General features: G+C 26.8%; 1 protein-coding gene and 1 pseudogene across 2 annotated transcripts in view; one reads left to right on the forward strand and one right to left on the reverse strand.

Moving 5' to 3' along the window:
* The window catches only part of LOC145266911 (homeobox protein Nkx-6.2-like), a 298,240-nt gene that overhangs the window by 32,279 nt on the left and 244,489 nt on the right, over positions 1–21,472 (forward strand). The gene's annotated exons all lie outside the window — the stretch shown is intronic.
* Positions 4,921–5,035, reverse strand: LOC145267250 (5S ribosomal RNA; annotated as a pseudogene).

Here is a 21,472-nt window from a genome sequence, read left to right on the forward strand (position 1 = left end):
AACAAAAAGATTCCCGAGTTCGACAGAAAGATTCCCGAGTTCGACAGAAAGATTCCCGAATTCGACAAAAAGATTCCCGAGTTCGACAAAAAGATTCCCGAGTTCGACAGAAAGATTCCCGAGTGCGACAAAAAGATTCCCGAGTTCGACAAAAAGATTCCCGAGTTCGACAAAAAGATTCCCGAATTCAACAAAAAAGATTCCCGAGTTCGACAGAAAGATTCCCGAGTTCAACAAAAAGATTCCCGAGTTCGACAGAAAGATTCCCGAATTCAACAAAAAGATTCCCGAGTTCGACAGAAAGATTCCCGAATTCAACAAAAGGATTCCCGAGTTCTACAGAAAAATTCCCGAGGTTGATAAGATATACCAAAACAAGTCGTCGCTTACACCGACAGAAACGTGATAAAAATCAAGCATCACTACTCATCCAAAAATTTTCAGAAAAATAATCTCTTGATATCTATTGGAATTAATTAAAAATAATCTGGGATAATGTTGAATAGGGGTTTCCACAGAATGAATGTGGTATTTTGGCGACTGAAACTAGTTTAGAGAATAAGTCTATGAAAATATGCATAAGGCGTTATCAAGGATATAAATGTATATATGCATCTGCGTAGAAGAAATACATTTAGTCGACGTACGCCTATCAAGCTACACATTTTTTTTCACTTTTGATCCCATAGCAGCTACTTTTACCGGCGTAAAACGAAATCAAATTTGTTCCGCATGTCCGAATACCCTATATATCAAGTTTCAATTCTGTGGATCACAAAAATAACATAGTAGTTTAGTAGAGATCGTTGCACATACATACAAAACAGACAGACGGACAAGTCACTCCCTCTCTTTCTCTCTCTCTCTCTCTCTCTCTCTCTCTCTCTCTCTCTCTCTCTATATATATATATATATATATATATATATATATATATATATATATAATCCCGTGTTCGATAAGATACACCTGAAGAAGCTCGGGGATTACATCGGCTGAAGGTTGTGAGAATAACACTCAAGCTGAGAATACTAGTTCAAATAATCCAAATTATTTGTGTTCTAATTCTTTTTGTTTATTTTTCCTTATCGGAGGTCATTCGGTGCAGGTAACTATTTGTATCGTGAATTGTTTACATACAATTAATCTATTGTTTGTGAACGGAAAGCAATAACTTTTATAAGCAACCATGGATAAGCAAGGAAACTGCAGTAACTTGTTAACATAACTTAAATGTATTATTTAGTACTAATTTTGCATGCTCTGTCAAATTTATTGGAAAAAATTATGCTTCGCTAGAGTTCACACACAATATATATATATCATTATATATATATATATATATATATATATATATATATATATATATAAATTCAAAGAATTACATCAGTAATTTAATTTTTCATATTATTATTATTATTATTATTATTATTTTATAGTTCATCAAAAAACGGTCGGACTTCTAGTTTAATTAAAATGAGTGTTTATGCGAAATTGATGACAGAATATAATTAAATTTGTGCTAATTTTTGCCTTAAAAAGTAACCCTATTAATCCCTTACTATGCATCGAATAAATACTATATTTCTTAGTTCTCTGGACCTTATGATTACAAAGGTTCATACAAAAATTCAGTCACATCGGTCCAGTAGTTTCCGTAAAAAGTGGAACGGACAGACGGACAGACAGATTATAAATTATTATTATTATTATTATTATTATTATTATTATTATTATTATTATTATTATTATTATTATTATTATTATTATTATTATTATTATATTGCAGGCTATTTATAACCCCTTCTCTCCCTCCCCTATTGAAAGAATGAATTTCTAAATAATAAAGTTATTTCACCAAAGTTCATATTCTGCATATGCTTCAAAAACCCGTAAGAAACATTAAATTTAAAAGTCGATTTTGTACCTTGCCAATATAAAAAAAGAGTGCTCTGTGCGCCACCTATAGCAATACCTTATCTTTTTTTTAATGTATTTCTGCAGCTTAAAATGACCTATTTTAAAAAATGTAATGGGACCTCCGGGGTTCTACGTAGACCCTCTAGAATGCTCGTCATACAAGCAAGCTTAACTCTAAGACTACCTGTTTTAATGGATATAATTCTTGATTCATCGTTGTGAATGACGCAAGTTTATGCTGACAATCCAAGCGCATCCGATAATTTATGACGTAGATGTCAAAATGCGATTTGACAAGCATCGTCGCATTGTATACGCATTATTTGGCACACTCTTTTGTAGAAAGCTTAATAACACTTGACCTGTATACTTGACACATTGCATGAAAGCCAATTATATATACATATATATGTATGTATATATATATATATATATATATATATATGTGTGTGTGTGTGTGTGTGTGTGTGTGTGTGTGTGTCTGTATAAACAGGCCGCCCGGCATTGTCCGGTCGTAAAATACGCTTAAATATGATATTTTAATTAATGCAGATTTCATGTTTGTTATTATATTATATTGGACCCAATATATAGTAATGATTTAAAAAGGTTTTAAAAAATGACTCTGCGCGACCACTGAGAATGGAAACCAAAACGCTTAGCTAACGATTTACTTTTTCCTTTGATGTTGATGCTTGAGCTATGAAGATATGTTTCCTGCAAGACTGAAATTTAAAACCTGAACCCATAGCTATTACGTTACGCATGCATATTTGTAATGCCGCCGATCGAGTTTCACCTGGCAAATTCCTTTTTTTTTTTTCATCTTTACACGTTTGCACCGATTTCCCCCGGCTAAAACCTAAGTATAAAGTTTCGCATAGGCTGGAATACACTATATATTAAGATTCATGTCTGTACACCAAAAACTGACAGAGGAGTTTGGCAGGCAATTTTTTTTAAACAAATAAGAGGTTGGTGTTAACTATAACCTTTTTACGCAAATATTATGCCAGTATAAATCATGTAGAATATCTGCATTAATATAATTACACGTAATAGTTAAGTTAAGATAATCATTACATAAGAAAACCGAAAAGACTAATAGGGAATTAATTAAAATGAATGTTTAAAAAATATGCAAATTAGCAAAATCTTTTTGCAGATGAATGCAAAGTTGTATTTTCTTTTAAAATGAATAGAAAAAGTTTTTTTTACACAAAGAGAAAACAAATTTATATATATATATATATATATATATATATATATATATATATATATATATATATATATGATTAGTTTTTTTTGGAAAAAGAATTCCAGCAGAGTGCTCAATTAAAAGGAAAATCCAAATTTTAAGAGCGTACTTATAGGAGACGAATATTGGCTGAAGAGAGCTTGATAAGTATACCTTAAACGGGCCTTATTATCGGGCTTGAAACCGACGGTACCAATGATCTGTCTCAACTAACAACTTTCTGTACACAATATATATATATATATATATATATATATATATATATATATATTATTATTATTATTATTATTATTATTATTATTATTATTATTATTATTATATTACTATGCATATATATTTTATTACTAGATATATTATTTTATTATATATTATTATATATTATTTTATGACTGTGATTATATATAGTAATAAAATAAAGCTAAAAAATAAATTTCCAATGTTAAGGCGAACCTATTTGGATAAAAAAAAAGCTCACCTGATTAAGAGGAACAAATAATGTTAAGAAAATAAAGAGCAAAGTTGCATACGAACTTTATGACATTATCATGAGGTACACATAACTCCTGATGGATTATCTTCCAAGAATTTGAGGTGATTTACATTTTAATTTTCTTATTTTTATATATTATTATTTTTATTTTTTTTTATTTTTCTTCTCTTACTTCTTTCGTACTTGTTCTTATTTATTTATATTTTATAATTTATTTTTTATCAAAACTTTATTGTAAATTTTTTGGAAGTTTTTAAAAATGAAATTCTTTTTTTTTTAATTTTTAAAAGATTTAAAAAAAAAGTTTTTATAAAGTTTTATTTGTTTTAATATTTTTTTTATAAATTAAAAAATAAGTTTCTTATATATATATATATATATATATATATATATATATATATATATATATATATAGCTTATACTGTTTATTTTCTGTTTTCCCCCTTTTATTTCTATTATATTCCCCCCCCCTATATTTTTCCAAATTCAAATCTCCAAAATTATTCCATTTCTTATCTTTATGTTTTCAAAGTGGGTGTTGTCTTTTTATCTTTACATTTTTTTTACATGGGTATCACCACTTATCAAAGCCCGGGGGCCACTCGAGGATAAGGGTTATTGCGTATACTTTTTCTCCTGTTCTGATGAGAAGCATTTAGCTCCGAAATTCCATAGCTTAAAGATGTTTCCCCATATTCCTCTTCTGTAAGCCTTGCTTTGCTTATAATGTAATAAAGTACCCGTGATGATCAAGTATATATTACACATGTAAAAAATATTATCCGCCTCCTTATCGTCAAAATAAATGTCAGTTACACATTCTTGAAATCTATAAAATAAATGTCATCATTGAAATGGTTTTATTTTAAAATATGTTATTTTCCTCGACGGTACGACATAATTTGATTTTGGAAGAATTCATTTTTAAATGGGCAAAGCCGAAAGCTTTTACCATTGTAGGTTAAGTGAACTACCAATCAATATCTTTGTTAATCGAATGAGCTCATTTTTAAAATGAGTGTGAAAGGTGATAACGTACGTCAGAACATGATACATCTCAACGTTTATCATTACTGCGATGCCTTCGTACAGTCTAAAGAGACAATGGATACCTCCTGTAAGTTTTACTTCGTAAGTAATTGTGAGGTAAGTCTTGCGCGATCGCCAACCACACCTCTCCTCAATCAGCACTGCCTGAGTCCAGTGACAAGGAGTAGTGAGACGACTGTAAACAATGCCGAGATAAGCAGAGAGCACATACGGCACCTGGAATTCTCAAATGGTCACCCATTTTAGTATTGACCAGGCTCAACATTGCTTAACTTCGGTGATCTAACGGGAACTGGTGTGTTAACATTATGCCGTATATTATTATTATTATTATTATTATTATTATTATTATTATTATTTCTTCGTCTTCTTCTGTTATTATTATTATTATTATTATTATTATTATTATTATTATTTTACCACTTTTCAGCAATCGTTTTAAATTTGAGATATTAGAAATTGAAAGGTAAATAAATAATTGATTTTAAATAAAAGTAAAAACTCGTTTTTTGCTTTCTTGTATGATTTAAAACACCAAAAATACCCAGGTTTACACTTTTTTTTATTCTGTCAGATATTGTAAAAGTAGCACTCAACAATGACTGATGAGAGTCACGCATTGATCACATATTGATTTGAAACTGACGGCACCGCGTAGTGCTGAACTTATGTAACATTATATACGAATAATACGTTATTATTTTGAATGTTTTAAATACCCAAACGTTTACGAAGAATACCTTTATATGTATACTAGCGGGTGGTACCCGGCGTTGCCCGGGTATTTGGAGGTATGTGTGGTTTTGGGTAAATCAAAACACCCGGGTGTTTGTGTGGGGAGGGGGGGGTAAATTAAAAAAAATTTTGGTAGGTAAGTATGAAGGATCGAACCAGAATCCTTGAGTCAAAGTTGGAAATTAAAGTATGAAAAAAAAATGTGCCACCACGAAATACCAATAGAAGTATGTGTGAATTTATTTTAGTGTTTAGAATTGACAGGTGCCCGTATTTAATTACTTAATGAGGTCAACTTTGACTGCTGGGCAGTATTTTATTTACTGCGGGAAGGGATTTTTTAAATTTTTGTTTCCCCAAGATGTTGGAGGGAAACAAGCTCCCCACATAAAGGGGATTGTCTAAATTGAATGCCAATTGTCTGATATAAGGAAAAACTCCACATTGATCAAAGCTGATTTCTTTCATACATTTCCGTAGTTTCGCTTTTATTATACGAAAAAGACTAATCCACATACGGCGAGCGAAAAATGTTGAATATTTATCTTTTCAAAGTGGAGAAAATTAAATAGACAGGCGACCCTTGTTTTTAACTCGTATATATTATCATTTAGACGTGATATAAAAAGATTTAAAAAGAAATGAGTCGACCGATCGCTTCTCGGAAAGAAGCCTTTCTCGGACATACACAAAAACCGAACATACATACATACATACATACATACATACATACATACATACATACACACATTTTCGTTTTTATATTTATAGATGAAGAGAGAGATAGGGAAATAGATAGAGAGAAAAAGAGTGACCTACATAGTGATTGGGAATCATTTTCTAACACAAATCTGAATTGTTTAGCGACAAAAAATGTGGCCATTGATAACTATATATACATATATATATATATATATATATATATATATATATATATATATATATATATATATATATATATGTATATAGTAAGTCCTAGAGCGGATGAAACGCGGAACATTCAGTGTAGCTTAATCGCCATATATATTTTATAACTTACTAACTAGCTCTACCTACGTATTGAGCACTTTTGAAGTAAATACTTAAAGTTTACGCATAAATTTATACTTTCGTATATTAATTTTATATGAGTAAATGAAGTATATATATATATATATATATATATATATATATATATATATATATATATAAGATTTGTTAATTTTATATGAGTAAATGAAGTATATATATATATATATATATATATATATATATATACATACGCATAAATTTATACTTTCGTATATTAATTTTATATGAGTAAATGAAGTATATATATATATATATATATATATATATATATATATATAAGATTTTTTAATGAAAAGAGCAAAATATAATAATTTTATTATATTTTATTTTATTTTTCTATTTATTATTATTTTTTGTTTGTTTGCTTGCCTCCACACGAGGGCAGAGTTAGACACAAGGTCGGTTTTTATGGGGGGGGGGGAAACTCTTCAAAAAGAGGCACGCAAGTTAGTAACAAAAATAAAGAATGTATCAGTCATGAAGGACTTCTCCTTCATTAACCGAAACCAAAAAATTACGTGCAGCATTAGAACATACACTACACTTTGATCTTGGCCCGAAAGACCATTTATCTGAAACATTAGCATGTAATATTTGTCTATATAAATAAAAATAACACACACACACACATATATATATATATATATATATATATATATATATATATATATATATATATATATATATGGTCATTTTTCGTGTGCCAGAGATGGAGAAAGGTTTTTAAAAAAATAAAATACTGAGTGTGTGCGCGCGCGTTTGTAGCCACTACAGATTCAATACAAATATTTACACACATAATGTAATGTTGTAATCATTTTTGTTCATTTCTCGTTCACAATCGACCTGGATGATCCGGCAAGTATTCGCAATAAGTCAGCGATTTCGTTGCGATGCAAAGTTATACTGGAATATCATGGCAGAGGCTGCGGCAACGCTAGGTGTGGGTGCGAACGTTGGATAGCATCTGGTAAATTTGGACCAGTATTGAGCAATTACAGAGCGTTAATACACACACACACACACACACACACACTCACACACACACACACACACTCACACACACACACACACACACATATATATATATATATATATATATATATATATATATATATATATATATATATAATAACTATAATAACTTTCTTTTAAATATCTACAGACATTAGTGTTTCATGTTTAAGGAAATTGACACTGCAGGGAGTCACGATCACAGCCGGTCGGAAGATTCGAACCTGGCAGGAAGCCGCGTCTTACTTCATTAGCAAAGAACAAACCACACGACCAACGTTAACCACAAGAACTACGATTTAAACATCCATTATTAAATGTCGAGATGTCCGTCCATATTGATCTAATGATTATAACATCATGATCTGCACATGCGAACTAAAATAACGGACTTTCATTCCAACTTTAAAGTGTTTAAAAATAAGGACACCATTCTTATAGGAGCTGATTTAATTATTACTATATATATATATATATATATATATATATATATATATATATGTATATGTATATATATATAGTAATATAATAATAATGATAATATATATATATACATACATATATATATATAGATAGATAGATAGATAGATAGATAGACAGATAGATAGACAGATAGATAGATAGATAGATAGATAGATAGATAGATCGTGATTTTGACATCAAAATAAATTGGAAAATTAAAAAGAAAATAAAAACGTATTATCATAAGAGTACGTTTAACAATGTTTCCTAAAAAGAAGGCATGCCGCCAGCATACACACACATATACACACACATGCACATATATCTATCTATCTATCTATCTATCTATCTATCTATCTCTCTCTCTCTCTCTATATATATATATATATATATATATACAGACACACACACACACACACACACATATATATATATATATATATATATATATATATATATATATATATATATATATATAAACCAAGGCGAGAATAATTATCCGAACAATCAAAATAATACAAACAGAATAGATATTAGACAATATTTCTAAGGGATGAGGTAAAGCCTGGGAGGATAATATCATGACGAATGAGTATATATTGCACAGGTGTTCGCCAAAGGAAGAGATAACGTCTAAGATGGCGATCTCATTATCGCATAAAAGGTGAATCTAACTCCTGGGAGGATTGTATGATAACAAAAGAACACAACAATACACAATATCTTCAAGGGAAGGGGGTAATGCCTGGTAAAATCATATGATATCATGACAACAATACTGATACTACATTGATTCATCTTTAAAATAAGCATTGAGGAGTAGCCCAATAGTCGGAAATAGTTTCGTAAAGTTCATTCAAGCTATTAAAAGATATTACAATAGTTAGGCATTAGTGGAAGTAACGGTATAGTTTCGGCTTCAGGCAGACAGATAACAAATCGCCATTAGTGATAGAACTACAATAGTACAATTAATAAAAGTAATAATATACTTTCAGCTTCTGAGAGGCAGGTGCCAAATCTTCTTTCACCCGTGTGATGATTTGGGGGCTCACATATTTCATATCTGACGACGGCGTGTACGCTTATTTGTCATGGTAATTTTTTTTGCGTGTTATTAATTAGATCATTGGCGAGTTTTCTGTGCGTGTGTGGCCGAGCGGGCAATTTGGGGAATCACGAACCTCATCACAAAGAAAGCTATTAAATTGCGTTGTAAATCTTCTCTATGAAACCGTAATAAACTTAGTTTTGAAATTATCCATTAGTGACAACACACACGCACATACAGAAAAAAAGCACACGTGAAGAACACACACACAAACACACACTGAAAACAGATAAAAATGACACACAATAATAAACAAGCATATACTACACTAACACGGCAAAAGACGAAGGAATGTCTGGGAGGGTGAGCACATCACAAAAAACACTTTTTTTACTCTACCGAAAAAAGATGGAGGTAATTCATGACAAACGAGAAAGAGGTATGGTCTGGGAGGATGGTTTTATAACATTGAAAGGTATACTACACTACCCCATGAAGTAGAATGAAATATCTAAGAGAATGGTCTCATTAAAACAGAACATTCTATAGAACCTTCCTCAAGGAAACGTTGATAAGTATGAAATGAAACTAAATAAAAATACTTATACAAAAACAGGTTTAAAACATTGACGATTATAAAATGAAACTAATTAAAAATACTGACAAGTTTAAAACGTTGATGTGTACAAACTTTTATTAATTAAAAATACTGATATAGAAAAAACATGTTTAAAACGTCTATGAGTATAAAATGAAACTAATTAAAAATACTTATACAAAAACAGGTTTAAAACGTTGACGATTATAAAATGAAACTAATTAAAAATACTGACAAGTTTAAAACGTTGATGTGTACAAAATTTTATTAATTAAAATACTGCTATAGAAAAACATGTTTAAAACGTCTATGAGTATAAAATGAAACTAATTAAAAATACTTATACAAAAACAGGTTTAAAACGTTGACTATTATAAAATGAAACTAATTAAAAATACTTATATTGGGACAAGTTTAAAATGTAAACGAGTATGCAATTAAACTAATTAAAAATACTTATACAAAAACAGGTTTAAAACGTTGACTATTATAAAATGAAACTAATTAAAAATACTTATACAAAAACAGGTTTAAAACGTTGACGATTATAAAATGAAACTAATTAAAAATACTTATACAAAAACAGGTTTAAAACGTTGACTATTATAAAATGAAACTAATTAAAAATACTTATACAAAAACGGGTTTAAAACGTTGACTATTATAAAATGAAACTAATTAAAAATACTTATACAAAAACAGGTTTAAAACGTTGACTATTATAAAATGAAACTAATTAAAAATACTTATACAAAAACAGGTTTAAAACGTTGACTATTATGAAATGAAACTAAATAAAAATACTTATACAAAAACAGGTTTAAAACGTTGACTATTATAAAATGAAACTAATTAAAAATACTTATACAAAAACAGGTTTAAAACGTTGACTATTATAAAATGAAACTAATTAAAAATACTTATACAAAAACAGGTTTAAAACGTTGACTATTATAAAATGAAACTAATTAAAAATACTTATACAAAAACGGGTTTAAAACGTTGACTATTATGAAATGAAACTAAATAAAAATACTTATACAAAAACAGGTTTAAAACGTTGACTATTATAAAATGAAACTAATTAAAAATACTTATATTGGGACAAGTTTAAAATGTAAACGAGTATGCAATTAAACTAATTAAAAATACTTATACAAAAACAGGTTTAAAACGTTGACTATTATAAAATGAAACTAATTAAAATACTTATACAAAAACAGGTTTAAAACGTTGACTATTATAAAATGAAACTAAATAAAAATACTTATACAAAAACAGGTTTAAAACGTTGACGATTATAAAATGAAACTAATTAAAAATACTTATACAAAAACAGGTTTAAAACGTTGACTATTATAAAATGAAACTAATTAAAAATACTTATACAAAAACGGGTTTAAAACGTTGACTATTATGAAATGAAACTAAATAAAAATACTTATACAAAAACAGGTTTAAAACGTTGACTATTATAAAATGAAACTAATTAAAAATACTTATATTGGGACAAGTTTAAAATGTAAACGAGTATGCAATTAAACTAATTAAAAATACTTATACAAAAACAGGTTTAAAACGTTGACTATTATAAAATGAAACTAATTAAAAATACTTATACAAAAACAGGTTTAAAACGTTGACTATTATAAAATGAAACTAATTAAAAATACTTATACAAAAACAGGTTTAAAACGTTGACTATTATAAAATGAAACTAATTAAAAATACTTATACAAAAACGGGTTTAAAACGTTGACTATTATGAAATGAAACTAAATAAAAATACTTATACAAAAACAGGTTTAAAACGTTGACTATTATAAAATGAAACTAATTAAAAATACTTATATTGGGACAAGTTTAAAATGTAAACGAGTATGCAATTAAACTAATTAAAAATACTTATACAAAAACAGGTTTAAAACGTTGACTATTATAAAATGAAACTAATTAAAAATACTTATACAAAAACAGGTTTAAAACGTTGACTATTATAAAATGAAACTAAATAAAAATACTTATACAAAAACAGGTTTAAAACGTTGACGATTATAAAATGAAACTAATTAAAAAAATACTTATATTGAGACAAGTTTAAAATGTAAATGAGTATGCAATTAAACTAATTAAAAATACTGAGAAAAAAACATGTTTAAAAGGTTGATGAATATAAACTTGAACTAAACCAAAATACTGACACAGAAACATTCTTAACACGTTGTTGAGTATAAAATCAAACTAATTACAATTACTGACACGAAATCATTTAAAATGTTGTTGAGTATAATTTAAAACTAATTAAAAATACTTATACAAAAACAGGTTTAAAACGTTGACGAGTATAAACTTAAACGAATTAAAAATACTGACAAGTTTAAAACGTTGATGTGTACAAAATTTTATTAATTAAAAATACTGATATAGAAAAACATATAATTAAATGTCAAGTGGTCAAAGTTCAACAATTTGAGCTTTGAAAACTCTACCAGACTCCTCCGCCAATTTTGGGTCTAAACATTTTAAATTTTACATAAAAAGTATACACACATAGGGCAAGTTCGAGCAAAACCGGGCTGAATTGCTTATATAAGTAAAAAAAAAGTTAATATATTGTAGAATTGAATTTACTGGCACAAAATCATTTAAAATGTTGTTGAGTATAATTTAAAACTAATTAAAATACTGACAGAAAAACATGTAAAGAAAGTTAGTGAGTATAAAATAAAACTAATTAAAATTACTGTTAGCAAAACATGTTTATAACGTTGTTGAATACAAAATAAAACGAATTAAAAATACCGACACAAAATACATTTTTAAAACGTTAATAAGTGTAAAAAAAATAATCAAAAGATACTGATAATAAAATATGTTTAAAACGTTTATGAGTATAAAAGTACGCACACAAAACATGTTTAAAAAATACGTTGGTGAGTAATTGTCTGTATTTTTGAGATGAGGTGTTTTCATTTATTGAAATTGTCGAACTGACTTCCTCATCTTGGTTGTTATAGTCACAACGTTTCGGCCGTTTTGCCCTTTGGCCTTCATCAGGTGTTTTGTATCGAACTTGGAAACCGTTTGTTAGGAGTCTCGAACCCAACCCTTTATTATTATTACGGGGGTACCGTGTTCGGACTCCAGCAAGGCTCTGGGACATAGTTGCTGATCCTCTGTTTTAAATGTTACTTTCACTGCCTTCGTTGAGGATAGAACTCAGCACATTTGGGTAACTGTAAAATTTGATACAACGTCTAGGACCACTCGGCCATATGTCACTAGACGTTGTATCAAAGTTTACAGTTATCCATTTAATTTGACTAAACAAAAATGCTGGTATAAATAGCAAGTTTTCGATGTTGATGAGTATGATTAAACCAAATAAAAATTATGATACAAAAACATGTTTTCAACGTCGGTGAATGTAAAATTAAAATAATTAAAAACATACAAAAAACATGTTTAAAACGTTGATAATTATAAAATTGAAATAAATAAGGATACTTATTCCCAAAACAAAACAGGTTAGTATAAAATTAACTATTAAAATCACGAATACAAACATATCTTTATAAAATGATTATAAAATTGAAATAAATAAGGATACTTATCCCAAAACAAAACAGGTTAGTATAAAATTAACTATTAAAATCACGAATACAAACATATCTTTTAAAAGTTAATAAGTACAAAATGAAACTAATTAAAAATAATGACACCAAAAACACGTTTAACACAGTGATATGTATAAATATACTGGCATAAAACATTTTTTTGACAGTGGTGAGTTTAATATTTAACTAATTAAAATACGAAGCAAATATACATTTAAATCGTTGCATACTATAAAATTAATGTAATTGAATATATTGACACAAAACATGATTAAAAATACTAAAAAATACGTATAAAACGGTGATTATGCTAATTAAAAATGCTAAAACAAAATATGTTTTAAACGTTGATGAGTATAAAATTAATATTATTAATAATACTGACACAAAACATCTTTAAAACGTTGGTGAATAAAAAATTAAATTAACAAATTAAACTTTCTTACACAAAATATGTTTTAAACGTTGATGTGTATAAAAAAATAATTAAAGATACTGACACCAGACAGGTTTTAAAACCTTGGTAATTATAAAATTAAACTAACCTAAATACATGCTTAAAACGTTTGTAAATATAAAATGAAACTAATTAAAATACTGACAGAAAACATGTTTTAACGATGATAAGTATAAAATTTAACTAATTAAAAGTACTTATACAAAATATGTTTAAACCGTTGATGAGTATAAAATAAAACTAATCAAAATACTTATACAAAAACATGTCTTAAACGTTATTGATTATAGAATCGACATCTTATATGAATGCTATACAAAAACATGTTTGACACGTGGATGTGTAAAAAACTAAACTAATTAAAAATACTGACACAACAGCATGTGTTAAACTTTTATTCGTATAAAACTAAACTAATTAAAATACGAAAACAAGAACATGTTTAAACTATTAGTGATTATAGAATTAAAATAATTTAAAATATTATAGAAAAAAACAGGTTTAAAACGTTGATAAGTATAAAATTAATGTAAATAAAAATACAGAAACAAATACAGGTTTAAAACTTGATGTGTATATAATAATATTAAATTAAATACTGATACAAAGAAAGGTTTAAACCTTGATGTATGAAATTATGTTAAATCAAAATATGGATATAAAAATAGGTTTAAAATGTTGATGAGTATAAAATTAAAATATTTAAACATACTGATCGAAAGAACATGTTTAAAACGTTGGCATTTTTTTAATTTAAAGAATTTAAAATATTATATAACAAACAGGTTTTGAACATTGACAAGTATAAAATAACACTAAATACTGACACAAAAAAACAGGGTTAAGACCTTGGCGAGTATGAAATTAAAATATCTTAAAATACTGAAATAAAAACAGGTTTAAAACATTGATGAGTATAAAATTAAAATATTTTTAAATACTGAAAGAAAAAAAAACAGGTTTAAAACATTGATGAGTATAAAATTAAAATATTTTTAAATACTGAAAGAAAAAAAAACAGGTTTAAAACATTGATGAGCATAATATTAAAATATTTTTAAATACTGAAAGAAAAAAAAACAGGTTTAAAACATTGATGAGCATAAAATTAAAATATTTTTAAATACTGAAAGAAATAAAAACAGGTTTAAAACATTGATGAGTATAAAATTAAAATATTTTTAAATACTGAAAGAAAAAAAACAGGTTTAAAACATTGATGAGTATAAAATTAAAATATTTTTAAATACTGAAAGAAATAAAAAAAGGTTTAAAACATTGATGAGTATAAAATTAAAACCTTTTAAAATACTGAAATAAAAAAAGGTTTAAAACATTGATGAGTATAAAATTAAAATATTTTTAAATACTGAAAGAAAAAAAAACAGGTTTAAAACATTGATGAGTATAAAATTAAAATATTTTTAAATACTGAAAGAAAAAAAACAGGTTTAAAACATTGATGAGTATAAAATTAAAATATTTTTAAATACTGAAAGAAATAAAAACAGGTTTAAAACATTGATGAGTATAAAATTAAAATATTTTAAAATACTGAAAGAAAAAAAAACAGGTTTAAAACATTGATGAGTATAAAATTAAAATATTTTAAAATACTGAAAGAAAAAAAAACAGGTTTAAAACATTGATGAGTATAAAATTAAAATATTTTAAAATACTGAAAGAAAAAAAACAGGTTTAAAACATTGATGAGTATAAAATTAAAATATTTTTAAATACTGAAAGAAAAAAAACAGGTTTAAAACATTGATGAGTATAAAATTAAAATATTTTTAAATACTGAAAGAAAAAAAAACAGGTTTAAAACATTGATGAGTATAAAATTAAAATATTTTTAAATACTGAAAGAAAAAAAAACAGGTTTAAAACATTGATGAGCATAAAATTAAAATATTTTTAAATACTGAAAGAAAATAAAAACAGGTTTAAAACATTGATGAGTATAAAATTAAAATATTTTTAAATACTGAAAGAAAAAAAACAGGTTTAAAACATTGATGAGCATAAAATTAAAATATTTTTAAATACTGAAATAAAAAAAAACAGGTTTAAAACATTGATGAGTATAAAATTAAAATATTTTTAAATACTGAAAGAAAAACAGGTTTAAAACATTGATGAGTATAAAATTAAAATATTTTTAAATACTGAAAGAAAAACAGGTTTAAAACATTGATGAGCATAAAATTAAAATATTTTTAAAATACTGAAACTAAAAAACAGGTTTAAAACAGTGATGAGCATAAAATTAAAATATTTTTAAATACTGAAACTAAAAAACAGGTTTAAAACAGTGATGAGCATTAAATTAAAATATTTTTAAATACTGAAAAAAAAACAGGTTTAAAACATTGATGAGCATAAAATTAAAATATTTTTAAAATACTGAAAAAAAAAACAGGTTTAAAACATTGATGAGCATAAAATTAAAATATTTTTAAATACTGAAAAAAAAACAGGTTTAAAACAGTGATGAGCATAAAATTAAAATATTTTTAAAATACTGAAACTAAAAAACAGGTTTAAAACAGTGATGAGTATAAAATTAAAATATTTTTTAATACTGAAAGAAAAAAAAACAGGTTTAAAACATTGATGAGTATAAAATTAAAATATTTTTAAATACTGAAACTAAAAAACAGGTTTAAAACATTGATGAGTATAAAATTAAAACCTTTTAAAATACTGAAACTAAAAAACAGGTTTAAAACATTGATGAGTATAAAATTAAAACCTTTTAAAATACTGAAACTAAAAAACAGGTTTAAAACAGTGATGAGTATAAAATTAAAATATTTTAAAATACTGAAACTAAAAAACAGGTTTAAAACATTGATGAGTATAAAATTAAAATATTTTAAAATACTGAAACTAAAAAAACAGGTTTAAAACAGTGATGAGTATAAAATTAAAACCTTTTAAAATACTGAAACTAAAAAACAGGTTTAAAACAGTGATGAGTATAAAATTAAAATATTTAAATACTGAAACTAAAAAACAGGTTTAAAACAGTGATGAGTATAAAATTAAAACCTTTTAAAATACTGAAACTAAAAAACAGGTTTAAAACATTGATGAGTATAAAATTAAAACCTTTTAAAATACTGAAACTAAAAAACAGGTTTAAAACAGTGATGATTATAAAATTAAAATATTTTAAAATACTGAAACTAAAAAACAGGTTTAAAACATTGATGAGTATAAAATTAAAACCTTTTAAAATACTGAAACTAAAAAACAGGTTTAAAACAGTGATGAGTATAAAATTAAAATATTTTAAAATACTGAAACTAAAAAACAGGTTTAAAACATTGATGAGTATAATATTAAAATATTTTAAAATACTGAAACTAAAAAACAGGTTTAAAACATTGATGAGTATAAAATTAAAACCTTTTAAAATACTGAAACTAAAAAACAGGTTTAAAACAGTGATGAGTATAAAATTAAAATATTTTAAAATACTGAAACTAAAAAACAGGTTTAAAACAGTGATGAGTATAAAATTAAAACCTTTTAAAATACTGAAACTAAAAAACAGGTTTAAAACAGTGATGAGTATAAAATTAAAATATTTTAAAATACTGAAACTAAAAAAACAGGTTTAAAACATTGATGAGTATAAAATTAAAATATTTTAAAATAATGAAACTAAAAAACAGGTTTAAAACAGTGATGAGTATAAAATTAAAACCTTTTAAAATACTGAAACTAAAAAACAGGTTTAAAACAGTGATGAGTATAAAATTAAAATATTTTTAAATACTGAAACTAAAAAACAGGTTTAAAACAGTGATGAGTATAAAATTAAAACCTTTTAAAATACTGAAACTAAAAAACAGGTTTAAAACAGTGATGAGTATAAAATTAAAATATTTTAAAATACTGAAACTAAAAAACAGGTTTAAAACAGTGATGAGTATAAAATTAAAATATTTTAAAATACTGAAACTAAAAAACAGGTTTAAAACAGTGATGAGTATAAAATTAAAATATTTTAAAATACTGAAACTAAAAAACAGGTTTAAAACAGTGATGAGTATAAAATTAAAACCTTTTAAAATACTGAAACTAAAAAACAGGTTTAAAACATTGATGAGTATAAAATTAAAATATTTTTAAATACTGAAAGAAAAAAAACAGGTTTAAAACATTGATGAGCATAAAATTAAAACCTTTTAAAATACTGAAACTAAAAAACAGGTTTAAAACAGTGATGAGTATAAAATTAAAATATTTTAAAATACTGAAAGAAAAAAAACAGGTTTAAAACATTGATGAGCATAAAATTAAAACCTTTTAAAATACTGAAACTAAAAAACAGGTTTAAAACATTGATGAGTATAAAATTAAAATATTTTTAAATACTGAAAGAAAAAAAAAACAGGTTTAAAACATTGATGAGCATAAAATTAAAACCTTTTAAAATACTGAAACTAAAAAACAGGTTTAAAACAGTGTGGAGTATAAAATTAAAATATTTTAAAATACTGAAACAACGAAAAACAGGTTTAAAACGTTTATGAGTATAAAATTAAACTAATTAAATATGTTGACGCTTAAAACATGTTTAAAAAATTTATAAGCTTCGATTTCTTTATCTCCATGTCCAAAATATTAAGAGAGATTATTGATGAAGAATGACAGAGAGGAAGAAATAAAATCCGGAAAATAGAAAAAGTAATGAAATCAAAAGGAAAGATAGGGGAAGAAGTGGATATGATGAATGAGAGAGAGAGAGAGAGAGAGAGAGAGAGAGAGAGAGAGAGAGAGAGAGAGAGAGAGAGAGAGAAGGAAAAACAGGAAATTAAAAGAGAGAAAGAAAGAAAAATATGTCATGAAGATAAATAGAAAAGGTAATGAAATCAAAAGGAAAGATAGGGGAAGAAGTGGATATGATGAATGAGAGAGAGAGAGAGAGAGAGAGAGAGAGAGAGAGAGAGAGAGAGAGAAGGAAAAACAGGAAATCAAAAGAGAGAAAGAAAGAAAAATATGTCATGAAGATAAATAGAAAAGGTAATGAAATCAAAAGGAAAGATAGGGGAAGAAGTGGATATGATGAATGAGAGAGAGAGAGAGAGAGAGAGAGAGAGAGAGAGAGAGAGAGAGAGAGAGAAGGAAAAACAGGAAATCAAAAGAGAGAAAGAAAGAAAAATATGTCATGAAGATAAATAGAAAAGGTAATGAAATCAAAAGGAAAGATAGGGGAAGAAGTGGATATGATGAATGAGAGAGAGAGAGAGAGAGAGAGAGAGAGAGAGAGAGAGGGAGAGAGGGAGAGAGAAGGAAAAACAGGAAATCAAAAGAGAGAAAGAAAGAAAAATATGTCATGAAGATAAATAGAAAAGGTAAAAATAAGAGAGAAAAAGGGGGCGAGTAAAACAAAAAATAAAGATGTGGAGAAAAGGAGAAAAATACAGGATAGTCATTGGAAGACCAATAACAGACAGGACGGAGCGAGATAGAGAGAGGGGGAGACAAGAGATTGTGAGTGGAAGGTGGAGAAATCGAAGAAAATCATATTTAATTATTCCCGTGTAATTATTTGCTAGGATCGCAAATCCGTTTCATTGTCTATTTACATTTAATATTCAGCCGACGTCGAATTTACTGCATCCATAAATTTAGAATAATACAGGAAATAATAATAATAATAATAATAATATATATATATATATATATATATATATATATATATATATATATATATATATATATATATATATATGAGTCGTAGACGACGAAACACGTGTCAGTGGATAATTACATTTTAAAAATAATATATATATATATATATATATATATATATATATATGTATATATATATATATATTATTTTTAAAATGTAATTATCCACTCCACTGGCACGTGTTTCGTCGTCTACGACTCATGAAACACGTGTCAGTGGATAATTACATTTTAAAAATAATATATATATATATATATATATATATATATATATATATATATATATATATATATATATATATATATATATATATATATATATTTTTAAAATGTAACGACTCATCAGAGTGGCTGTATCTGGCGAGATTCGAAATCGGGACCCAACGGTAATGAGCCTAAACCCTTACCCCTGACCATTTCGCCAACTATCTAGATATATATGGCGATTTACTTAGGTGTTGTTTTGTTTTGGTTTTAGCGATATGTTTTGAACGAATTCAATCATTTACGAAAGTGCATTTTTACCTAAATGCGAGTTGGGAATAATTTTCCATTTTAACCAATTTGGTACCCCCACATGGGGAGCGGTATATATATTATTTTTAAAATGTAATTATCGACTGACACGTTTTTCGTCGTCTACGACTCATGAAACACGTGTCAGTGGATAATTACATTTTAAAAATTATATATATATATATATATATATATATATATATATTTAAACTGTAACGACTCATCAGAGTGGCTATATCTAGCGAGATTCAAAATCGGGACCCAACGGCAATGAGCACCTGGACCATCTCGCCAGCTGTCTGGATATATCGCGATTTACTTACTTTATTTACATATATATATATATATATATATATATATATATATATATATATATATATATATATATATATGTGTGTGTGTGTGTGTGTGTGTGTGTGTGTGTGTGGATGACATATATATATATGCATGTATATACTTTCAATCTGTTTTTACATAAGCAGTAATTTGTTGCTACACAGTCATGAGTATGTTTCGGTCTTCTAGTATTTAGTAACTAGAGATCTCTTCAGGTAACAATGCTTATATAAACAAGCGACATTCTTAAGATTAAGATCCTAGATTAAGTGGTTCGCGTTGTTGCCTGAAGGGGTCTCCACTTACTAAATGCAAGAGGACCAAAAACATGCTCATGACTGTGTAGCAACACATTACTGCTTATGTAAAAACAAATTGAGCAGACTTGTATTAACCTCGTTATCTTTCAGTGATTACTTTACCTCACGAAAATAGCATCATATATATATATATATAGTCATCCATATACAGTACTGTTTCGCTGTTTCACAGCTCATCAGTGCGGCTAGACAGGCAACTACAACAAGCTAGGATTGAAACCCGACCGTTTGTACGGCAGTCAAGGCTCCTAACCATTACGCTATTGGCGGCTGCTTGAACGAGTAGTGAGTTTAACGACGTTTTGACATCGTCCGAAATACCTCCGCTCGATTTGTTTACACAAAGAGCGTCGCTTATATGCTAATGGTAATTCGTGTTTCACTTCTCATTAATAACTAGATACACACACACACACACACACACACACATATATATATATATATATATATATATATATATATATATGTGTGTATATTGAGGATAAAGATTAATAATTGTAAATTATGAATCAGTTTCAAAAGGTCAAACAAACAAATTATAAACATTATATATATATATATATATATATATATATATATATATATATATATTACATGAGGATCACCACTTATCAAGTGTACAGTAATCAATGAGATAGTATTGTAGTAATCATTAGTACTGGGGGTTTTGATAGAGTTTCTTACTTAAGGGGGCGGTTTGTCAGGAGTTTGTTTATGTTGGACTTGAAGATATCCAACTTGTAGTCAGGTGGGTAACAGGCAAGCGGCAGAGAGTTCCATTTGCGTGCAGTTCTAAGAAAGAAGCTTTGCTCATGGAATCTACGTTTGGATTTAGGCACAGATAAAGAGTGGGGAAAATTATTGAATGTA

The sequence above is a fragment of the Euprymna scolopes genome, chromosome 42 (genome assembly GCF_053919585.1).
Source record: "Euprymna scolopes isolate OS-2025 chromosome 42, ASM5391958v1, whole genome shotgun sequence".
NCBI lineage: Eukaryota > Metazoa > Mollusca > Cephalopoda > Sepiida > Sepiolidae > Euprymna > Euprymna scolopes.